An 11,581-nucleotide genomic window follows, 5' to 3' on the forward strand; every position below is an offset into this window, starting at 1 on the left:
ACAGGATAGAATAAAAAGTCTCACAATAGGCACTCAAATGAATGCTTGTTTTCAAAGAGCTAAAGAAAGGTACTGAGTTTCAGCTTTATTAAATGAAAATAATTATGGAGTATATTTACTTCTACCCTTAAAATGTCTAAAATGAAGCTGGTGGAGAAAAAATACAATAGAAGGGACCCAAGAGCTGCAGTGGACATTAACGAAAGCAAACCAAGCAACTCAAGGGCAGCAGGGGGAGGGAAGAAATGAGAGAAAAAGAAGGAACAGATTGTACTAAGCAAAAGGAAAGAAATATACATATCACCTTACCTGGAAAGAATCGTTTTATTGATAATATTCATAGAGTTCATAAGCATTGTAAACTGGAATGATGATGTCCATCATTGGGAAAGTAAAAAAAAAGTATGATGAAAGCAAGGGAGTGGGTTTGGGGAAGCGAAGGTGGGAGAAAAATGAAGAAGGGGATAAGAAGTATGACAAGTAATGTATTCACTACCTTAAGTATGTAACTGTAACCCCTCTGTACATCATCTTGACAATAAAAAATGTCTGAGATGCTATTATTTATGCTGTGTTTTGTGTGCAGAAAACAAAGAAAAACAAAGAATCCCTCTATTACACTTGCAAAATTACAAAAGTAGTCTCTTCATATACATTAAATATTAATAGAACTGGTGTAATTTGGGGAAAGCATTAGTATTATTACTAATAATTATATACCTATATATTTCTAATAGTCACTTTGAATTTACAAAAGATTTTCAGAAAATTGTCTTTCTAACTCTGTAAACATTTACTCTTATACTAAACCTATACTAAAGTGTGAGGTCTTTTAATTGGTTGTCTTGGATTACTATTCTCATATAATAATTTGATTTTGCATATTTGTTTTTATTTTGTCCTGAAAAAGAGAATTCAACAATTTAAATTTTGAAATAAAATATAATGTTCCCTTGATACTGGATTTTTCAATCTCGATTCAATATATTGCAAGTCGTCATGATGTAACTCTGATTAGTCTTTGAACTATAGGTATAGAGAATATATAAAAGCATTACTATATTTGGAAAAAGAAAGAGTAAAGTTGTAGAATTCTCGTGAGGGCATTAGAGCAAACCCAAGGAGACATGTAGGAAGATTCATATATTCCATAAAAATTTCTTTCCATAAAAATGAGGCACATTAGTGTCATTGGGTTCTTGCTGTCCAAGGGTGCTAAATATCCTACAATGTGTTACAGTCCTACAGAAGGAAGAATTATGCTGCCTCAAATTCAAGTTGCATTCCTTCTTTGGGAAAGACTAGTTGTGGCATTGGGGGAATTAGATTACAGGAAATGATAACTCATGGTAAAAAAGTAATATATTGACACGAAGGCAAGGGGGCCATCGAAGTGATTAAGAATAGGGGAGAATTCATTCATTTTGGAGTTTAGAAAGGAACCTCTGAATGAATGTGGGCTGAAAAGCAAAATAAGGTGAACACATCGTGCATAGTTACAGTAGTTCAGCCAAAGAGTTGTATCTTCTTTCTCGTTTTGAAGTGCTCTGTCCAATAAGGAAAATTTAGAAGTAGAAAAAAGATCTGCAAAAAGGTGTCCGATGCATGTATAATCAACTTCCTAAACAGGACCACGGTATCTTATCAAATGAGAGGGGATTGGAAAATGAGATTCCATTAAGCTCAGAACAGCAAAGGGCACAGTGACTATGTTGAAAATACAACCTCTAGAAAAGGAGAAAAATCTTTGCTAGCTATATATCAAATAAGAGTCTAATAAGCAGACTATGCAAGGAATTTAAAAAAAAAATAAACTCCCAAGAATCAACAAGCCAATGAGTACATGGATGAAGTAGCTAAACAGATACCTTTTAGTAGAAGTTCAAAAAGCCAATAAACACATGAAGCAATGTTCAACATCTTTCAACATAAACAAATGCAAATGACAACAACACTGAGATTCTCACACTTCAGTCACAAGGACATCAACAAGAATATAAACAGAAACAAATGCTAATGAGGACACGCAGGGAAAGAAATTCTTATACATTGTTGGTGGAAATCAAATTTCCCTTTCTTTTCCCTCCTTCCCTCCCTCCCTCCCTCCCTCCCTCTCTTCCTTTCCCTCCCTCCCTCTCTTCCTTCATTCCTTTCTTTGTTTTTTTTAATGTTGTGTCATTTTATACTGCTGCTATGATTTATGCCCTTGAACATGCTAGGTACTACTTTATATTTACTAAGCCACAGCCTCATCCATTGTTATGCTTTGCTTTTAATTTAATTTATTTTTTTGAGACGGACTATGTAGCCCACAATGGGATCATTTCCTTCTGCTTCTCCTTTCCCAAAGCAGGGACTACAGTCATGTCCCACTACACTCATTACCACCACTTAACTGTTCACTAATAGGAGTCAGTGCAATATGAATATAGATGACTGAAAGAGAGTCCAGGACTGAAACTACTATTGCACAATGTAGTTCTATAACTAAAAAAAATAACAAGACATTGGAATGTCTAAAATACTATTTTTTTCTTCTGGGTAATTGGTTTTAGGACCATTTTTGTAATGTATTCCTAGTAATTATTACATTATTTTTAAACAGTAAGTCGTAGATGAGTTTCAAAAGTTTGAAATGAATGACTTCAGTTCTCTTCTTTCTGTCACATCCTATACTTATGTACTGAGCTCATTTTTAATCCTTCTTTAATTCTTCAATCTCTGCCCTCCTACCCTCACCCCATATGCCCTGTTCCCATCCATTTTTCATTGTTGCTTAATTTTCTGTAGCAGTTTAATCTCTCTCTGTTGGACCCCAGTCATCATAGGAAGGATGGCAGCTGAGTTGGGATTGGACCCAAATCTAGTGACAGGCACTGTTCCCCATCAGAGCAGGTGCATGCAAAGCCAGAGGGATGCTCTGTGGAAGCAAAGACATCAGCTCTCTCAACATGAAGGTAGCAGCTACAGCCTTACTCAGAGCTTAGTGCTTTAAACATTCATCCACATGGATTTATTCAAAAGTGTTTAAGGTAGAGCTGAGTTTATTACTACAGATGCAGCTAAGGCCTTTACAGTAAGGCATAATGTTTCATCTGTTGCAATGCCAAGGAAAGCCAGGTGGCATGTTTCTGTTGACAGAGGTGTGGGAGCATTTTGTAGCAAAGCAGACTGTGGGAGAAGATTTGCTGGAAAACTTGTTTCTATAATCCTCTGACAGGGTTAAAGTTTATGAAGATTTTAAATCTTTCCTCTTGCCTTGAATTATCTTTTTTTTTCCTTTTCTTCCCCATCCCTGTCTCCAAAGAAAGCAATAAGCCTGTCAAAGGAGGAATTAATTAAGCAAATCAATCAGTCAGTTTTATTAAGGAATTACAAAACCCAAGTGGAGCATTAATTATTCAGATAATGGGACATCTCTGAGCCTTTCGTTTCAATTATTGATAAGCTGCTATCTATCATTCAGAGTACTTTAGTACGGATATAGTTGTGAATGAAGCCAGGTCATTCAGCCAGAGCATATGCTGGCTATGAGCACTGTTGGGAGGTGGCATAAGGAGCAGGATAGGTTTCCTGCAAACCTGGTGTGAGTCCACAGGAACCAACACAAGATGAGGACCAGGCTGCCATGTCGGCTCCTCAGTGAAAGGTTCATTGCTCTGCCATCATTTCCTACATTAAAGGGAGGCACTCAGGCAATACACGCTGAAAGTATTTTCTTTCCTTAATACATTTATGTTTCTTGTTTGTCTTTCTATGAGCAATGAATGTTTATAATATCAATGTCAGAGGAAAAGGCAAGTATTTGGTGAATATTTGAGGAGATCCATCATTCTACTAGATGCTACACCTATTTTATAGTTTATTCTTTAATTATTCCCGACACGTATTCTGTTTCACATGTGAGGGGATGGAAAAAAAGAAGCTCAGTATATCTCTCAATTTACAAAGCTATTAGTCAGGACAGACATGGTTTATCCATAATCTTACAGTCTCCAGTCCATGCTTTGTTCATAGTAACTAGGCAAGTGATAGTTCCAATGGGGACATAAACCACAGAAGCTGTAGTACAACTGGAGCAGATACTCTGAACCCAGGTGAGCAGGTAAGCATGTGCCAGGAAATGATTAATAGATGAGGGGAAGTAGGAAGAATACCCATGAGAAGAAAAATTTCTCTGCAGCTTATCAATGGACCATCTCTATCACACTGTTCTTAACCACCTTCATTACCCACTGAGTCTACATGATTAGATCATCTGATCAGACCAATACTTTCAAATACTACTATGTGTTAGAATCCATGATCTGTTGGTCAAAACCAATGTAGGAAAAGTCTTGGAAGTGTTACCTAGAATTCCATTCAGCATTTAGTTGCCATACTATCAGATTAGCTATATTGTGTGATTCTACCTAAATTCAGAGTTTAAGCCTAGATGATAGGAGGCCACACTACAGTGGTGGTTTGTATCCTATCCCCATATATCACACAGAACGTATGTCCATCATCTGACATTCGTAAATTCTCCTGTTTCCTACCTATTCATCTCTGATAACAAACCTGCACCAATGACCCTGGAAATGAGATTTTATTCCCATAAATGCATTTAGGACAGAATTTAAAAGTAGGAATACTGAATTGAATAACGCTTTACATTCTTTGTCTTTTGTGGCTGACCTCTATATCTCCCCCTAACCCCTTGATAAACATTCTTAGAATAAGTGAATAATGTGTCAGATCCTGAAATATAGCTGAATCATTCTCTTCCTATCTATGGCACATGAGGTCCTATTTCTAACCTCTGGATCCTCCTCGTGAGATGGCCAGTATTTCTCCTGGATAGTATTAATGTCACCTCTGACCCCAGAAGAACCCTACATTTAAGAAGAAAGTGCAGAAACATTTGGTCTCTTTTCAAATCTTAAAGATCCCTGGCATAAATACAACCCTCTGTAGGCCCTGAATGTTGGTGCTCCATGCCTGAACTCCATGTTTTAACATTTGAAGAAAGAAGAATAAGACACTATGTTATTTGAATATTTTTACTGATCATTTTTGCCTACATCTAGATCTAATACAACCAGAAGAAACTTTTGATGAGACAAACCTGAACAGCTTGCTTACCACTGTAAGCAAACAGTACTTTCAACAATTTTGATATTGTCTTAAGAAGAAAACAAATAGTTGAAAGTTATAAATCATAGGCAACTCTTTCAAAGTTAAGATTTCCCTGTGACAGAATAAAGGTGGTATTATAATCATTTGGAGATTCATACAAATAGAAATACCTTAAGGTGGATAAAGTATTGATACTTCCCATAAAAGAACTGAGACTTTCAGGAAGTTAAACAATGAAGATGCAGCTGGTGGCAAAATAAACTAGAAAAATGACCCTTTTGTCACTGTTTTTGATCTCTGCAACCTTTGTCTTCTATCTAAGTTTATCTGATTTGGGAAGGGAAAAGGGAAGCACAGAAATGTTGGGACAAAGGGTGAACCAATTCAGCAGTGATACTTACTAGAAACTACATTAAAAATGAACTATACAACTTGGGGGGTTAGGGAGTCAGGAGGAGAAAAACTGGGAAAAAATGAGAGAGGGGAAGATATTGTTCAAAAAGGAATGTACGCATTACCGGACTGACGTAAGTGTAACCCCCTCAGCACATCACCTTTGCAATAAAATTTATTAAAATAAATTTAAAATATTATTAAAATGAGATAGATGTGGAGGTTTTTTGAAAGGCAAAATGTAGAAATACTCCCTGACTCTACCATTCCATTCTTGGACACGTATCCAAAGAGGTGCAAATCAATATACCAAGGAAGGGATCTATGAATGTTTGTTTAACATAAACTCTGGAGTCAGTGGAGATGATGAATAGATAAAATGTGATAGATATATACATAACTGTGTGTATTTATGTATATATAACATGAATATTTTTCAGCTATAAAAATAAAATTATGTTATTCTAAGTACAATGAATGGAGCAAAAGATCATCATGTTTATAAAGATGAATCAAAATCAAATAGACAATGTCGTTCATGTTTTTGCTCATTTGTGAAATCTATATCTAAATGCACATGTGTATGAATGGATACATATGCATGCATATAAACATATACAATGTGGTTTTTTTTTTTTGGCCAGTCCTGGGCCTTGGACTCAGGGCCTGAGCACTGTCCCTGGCTTCTTCCCGCTCAAGGCTAGCACTCTGCCACTTGAGCCACAGCGCCGCTTCTGGCCGTTTTCTGTATATGTGGTGCTGGGGAATCGAACCTAGGGCCTCGTGTATCCGAGGCAGGCACTCTTGCCACTAGGCTATATCCCCAGCCACAATGTGGTTTTTAATTACAGAACTGTTTGTAGAGATGAAGGGGACAGGGAAGAGGGGAGAGAATATTCAGGAATGAGTAATATTGGAATACATTGTGTCTATATATGTACATGACATAAAGAATCTTACAGAAACATGCAATACAATAGGGGGTTCAGGAATAAGGAAAGAGAGAATAAACAATGAGGTTAATCTGATTAAAATATAATAGGTGTGTATATGAAATCCTATAGTGGAATCCCTTTGTAGAAGTAAAGTTCATTTTTAAAATTTTTTTATTTTTATTTTATTGTCAAATTGATATACAGAGAGGTTACAGTTTCATATGTTAGACCTTGGGTACATTTCTTTAATGATAGGAAAGTAAATCTCTCTTGGATGAAGGTTATGATTTGTTAAGAGGAAAGAGGAGGGCTAGAATATTGGACAGGATGAATATCATTTGAAAGACTTTATATGCATGTATGTAAATAGAACAATGAAACCAGTTGACACTGTTTTCCGAAGTGGGGAGGGAAAATGGATTTTATCTAAACACCTTATATGCATTTATGGAATAGTTGCAACAAAACTCCTGTACAACTAACAACTACTAATTTAAGAAATCTATAATCTATATAAGGACATCAAATACAGATCAAGCAATCTGTGTAAGCAGACACTTTTGAAAGGTAAGGCCATGCCACCAAAGATGGAGCAACAGAAAAGTTAACGGAACTGAGAAAAATGGAACAGCTGTGTTCTCAATGCAGACTGTCCAGGCAGGGAATAAAGATTAAAGATTTTGATTGTCATTGCCACCACTGTATTTGACAGCATTTTCTACACATTTTGTCCATTCACTTTGGAATTTTATTATCTGTAGCTGGTGGTCATTCATTATACTCACTGACATTGAACTCATTCATTACACTTACTGTATCAAGGAAAAAGATATTAGCATTGGTCAAGTCCAAATTTGAAACTAGGCTCTGCCATTTCCTCCTACTGTGACCATAGTCAAATTTCTTCATTTCTCAGAGCCTCAGTTTTTTTTGTTTTTTGTTTTTTTTGGCCAGTCCTGGGCCTTGGACTCAGGGCCTGAGCACTGTCCCTGGCTTCTTCCCGCTCAAGGCTAGCACTCTGCCACTTGAGCCACAGCGCCGCTTCTGGCCGTTTTTCTGTATATGTGGTGCTGGGGAATCGAACCTAGGGCCTCGTGTATCCGAGGCAGGCACTCTTGCCACTAGGCTATCTCCCCAGCCCCCAGAGCCTCAGTTTTTTTGATAGATGATGTATTCTTTTCCTGAAGCCATACCAAAATAGACAGAAATGTATTGGTTACATTCTAGAGCCTGGGAGATCCAAGATCAAAGTGTCAGGAAATTGGTAACTAATAAGAGTTCCTTCTTTATTTAAGAGATGGTACCTTCTTGCTATCTACTCTAAGGGCAGCAGCAGACAAGAGAGTTTGTGCTTGACTCTTGAATAAATACATTGATTCCTTAGGAGAGGTAAAACCTAATGTCTTAATCAGTTCCCCAAATTCTTATCACCTACTTTATCGTAATCTCAGACTTATAATTTTGAGAAAACACTTAACACAGTGACAGTGTTATTTACTTTAAAGAATAGTATCTCAAATTAATAGGTCTGCATGTCATGGTACAAAGCCCTTCTTTTGTGGTTTTTGCCATCTGCATGCCTCTATATTATATTAGCTTTTCTCTTACTATTTTCTTTTGTCTTTTGGGTTAGCTTTTTGTACTCAGTCATTTCTCTGAAAACATGGCTAACTTATCTCTTGCCTTACCAAGTCTTGATGCATTTTTCAGGGCACTGACAATTGTGTGTGAACTCCTGATAAATTATTTGGTTCAATTTTGTGAAATTGATGCAGGCTTCAGCATGGTGAGTTGGAAAGAACACTGGAGTTGAAGTCACAAGTTCTTGACTTCACCTTTGACTCAGCTACCAGCTGTCTCCATGACCTTGGGCTTTAACAACTACAATGGGGCTTGGCTTCCTTAGACCCTTAGTTCTAAAGCCATCCCTGCTGGATGTCTGGACTTTGAAGTGCTTTCCCGAAGAGCTATACATTCATCCAAGCAATTTTGCCAATAGTGTCTTGGAGTTTTCTGATGCATCTCCACACATTTGGGACTTTTCAGAGTGTGGTTTAAAAACAAATCCCATAAAACTATAGAGAATTGACTTAATGAGGATTGACACTGTTAACCCCTTATGTGTCACTACTTAATGATAATTAAATATATATATATTATAAAAGGAAAGTATTTTCTCTTTCCAGCCACTCCTTTATTATATGAAAGTTATTTCAATGGTGACTTGCCAAGCTTGATAGGAAACCAATTAAAATGATCCTAGAGATTGAAGATAGTAGTTTCTTTACCTTAAAATATAGTGACTCCCAACTTCCTCCCCCATATCCCTTTATGGATTATTCATAGGCATTCCTGGAGTAGATGGAGACTAAGCCTCAGCTGGTCCTTCTCCATTTACCTCAAGTGTACTCCTCCTACCAGCCATTTTAGAGCACATCTCTTCCTTCTCTCTATCGTTCCTTCATTTCATTTATTTTTAAGTATTTTCTCAACAGTTTCTCCAGACGCTTTCATTAAGCTCTGGGCTAATTAATCTGTTTGTGAGCAGTGGGGCTGTAGTGAGCTGTGTGGCTCTGCAGGAGGGCTCCTCTTCCATGGGAGGAAATGGGCATACTTCCAGTGTGCTCACACACCTGCAGTGGCTCACATTCGGACCTGGCACCTACTCACAAAGCTGGGATGAGGGGAACAAGGTTGATTCAAGATTTTCTTAAAGCTGCTACTCTGTTTATTTTATGTATTTATTTTTTCCCCAATATGTCAAGGCTCCAGCCATTCTCAATCACTTCCGTACTAGTGAGTGAGATCTCTCAGCCCCTGGAAAACAGTTTTCTATTAACTTTGCGGACACGTCTGCTGTGCTATAGACTCAGTAGGCACTTAGCAGATTCTCTCCAAGATGCTCTAGTTCATGACAAAAGCAGCTGATACAGCCAATGCTACAGGCAGCCATGCACAGAATTAACAGTAATACATCCCTGGACCATTTTAACACTCAGAAATATGTAAGATGGCCATTTCACCACCATGGTGTTTACATCCATTTTCATATCCAAGCCAAACCACATTTGTATCTCTTCTCCTAGACTCATACGGAACTTTTAGATCACCCTGAATTGAAATCAGTTCTGATCTTCACAGTCACAGGAAGGAAGCTGGAAAAATATTCATATGTAGCTAAGGACAGGAAATGAGTATTTTTAACAACTGACTGAATCTAATTTGGTGATATTAACTAGCTATTCTTTATTCACCCATCTTTTACAATCTGTGAACAGATCCTTTTATAATGATAGTATTATGTTATTAGAAACTCTGTCTTCATTATTGATCTAAATGGCACTAGTATTTTGCTAATGCTCAAAACACATTCATATCTATCTTCTTATTTGTCTCTAAGTTGGATAAAAGTGATACCATCACCTGAGACTTCGAAATAAATATCACACTAAGACAACTTAATTTAAAGGAGAATACGTAAAGACTAAGACAAACAATGCCATTCTCTAAGTATCTGGAGAGTCCAGGTGAACGCTTCACCAAGTCAAAAATGTTGCCTGATGTTGCTTCCTCTGTCCCCAGCCCTTAACTCTCATTATCTCATTTCCACATTCTACCATATCATCTCCCACATCCAACGCCATCATTCCCATAGGTCTTTGTTCCCCTTCCAACAGTAGGCTCAGAGATGTTGTAAGGGCTGTATCTTTTCTGCATCTGACAACTTTCTTGGTCTTTTTCTGTGTGCTAAAAATCAAAGCTATTCTTCAGCTGGTTTTGAGGATACAAAGCTTGATTCTCATTATGGTGGAGGAGTCACTTGAGAGGTCATGTGCATGAGAGATTCATATTATTTCTATTTACTCTCCTCTTATTACAAGCGAACTAATACAGCTAATATTATTATGATAGCTAGACAAGTATTACCTTTCCTTGTTCTTTCAACTTGTGTAGTCAAACTTTTAATGAGAGACAGCCTTAAATCTGATCTCTCCAGGTACTTAGCCTCTCTCAAGCATACCAAAATAACAGGGAAATAAGATCTCATAACCAGAAAGAGTTAGTCAGCTTTGTTTTTTAACCTTGTATCCCTCTTGGGTGATTCTGAAAGTTACTAAATCCAACTTGGCCTCAGCCATCTCACAAAGTCGATTAAGAAGAAACATTGACATGGTTTCAGAGTTTTCCTCTAGTAATGATTTCCACAAGTTTACTTAGTAAGGCCGACAAAGATATACAAAGAAGTTGCTTCTTTTCCATTCAGGCAAAGTTTCTACAGATTAATAATGACTTTACTACTCCTCATTCCCATCCTGTTTATAACAGTGTTTCATGTGCTGGGAGCAATGTACCTTTCCCTTGAGTCATACCTGGACTAATTAATTTTCTTAGTGGCATATATGGCTTAGACTTGATGACTTAACCGTTTGCATTTTTTGTTACTTCCATTAACATATACTATAGTGTTTTTTTTGAGGGAATTGGTTGTTTTTTATAGAAAGTATAGTTATAACCTAAGCACTGCATTTCTTCCTTTGTAACATTATTCTTCTTTTTAGAAAATTAGATGCTTTCCGCCAATGGTCCTGGAAACACACAAAAGTACCACATCACTCTGTGCTATGGTGTCTGACCTCCTGGGTCCCAGATTCCTTCTAGCCTGTGTGCTCAAATGACAAAATGCTACTGCATCAGATATTGATGACATGCCTTTCCAAATTTGATAGTCAATTGTTACAAAGATGTAAAGTGTTTAATCGCAAATACAAATGATGAACTACTCACCATGCTCAAGATCTATAAGTAGACAGTGTGAGGATAAGGTCAAACCTCATATTTTACTCTAAACCCAAGCTCTAACCACTGAACTTAAGAATAATATGATGGAGTTCACCATGAGTCTTTGAAATAGAATTTTTTAAAAAGACAAGATAATTAACAGTCTGTGTAATTGTACTATAAGCTACCTAATTGGAAAAGAATTGGTTTTAGCCCTAATCCTTAAAAGAAGTATTGAACAAATTATTTTCATTTAAAAAAGAATAAAAAAGTGAACAGATGCATTTTTTTCTTGAAGACATAGGGTAAGAAATGTGATACCTTCTAGTGTATCAGCCTTGCACATCTAAAGAAAG

The 11,581-nt window shown here is 36.9% G+C and overlaps 1 long non-coding RNA gene across 1 annotated transcript; it reads right to left on the reverse strand.

The window, feature by feature from the left end:
* Nucleotides 1–162: 162 nt before the first annotated feature.
* Nucleotides 163–5,090, reverse strand: LOC125363779. Its single transcript, XR_007213343.1, has 3 exons — nucleotides 5,079–5,090; nucleotides 4,233–4,235; nucleotides 163–304 (listed from the first exon to the last, which is right to left on the reverse strand). It is a non-coding gene; the product is annotated as an uncharacterized LOC125363779 (long non-coding RNA).
* Between the last annotated feature and the right edge of the window lie 6,491 nt (nucleotides 5,091–11,581).

This window comes from Perognathus longimembris, chromosome 15 (genome assembly GCF_023159225.1).
Source record: "Perognathus longimembris pacificus isolate PPM17 chromosome 15, ASM2315922v1, whole genome shotgun sequence".
In the NCBI taxonomy this organism is placed as follows: Eukaryota; Metazoa; Chordata; class Mammalia; order Rodentia; family Heteromyidae; genus Perognathus; species Perognathus longimembris.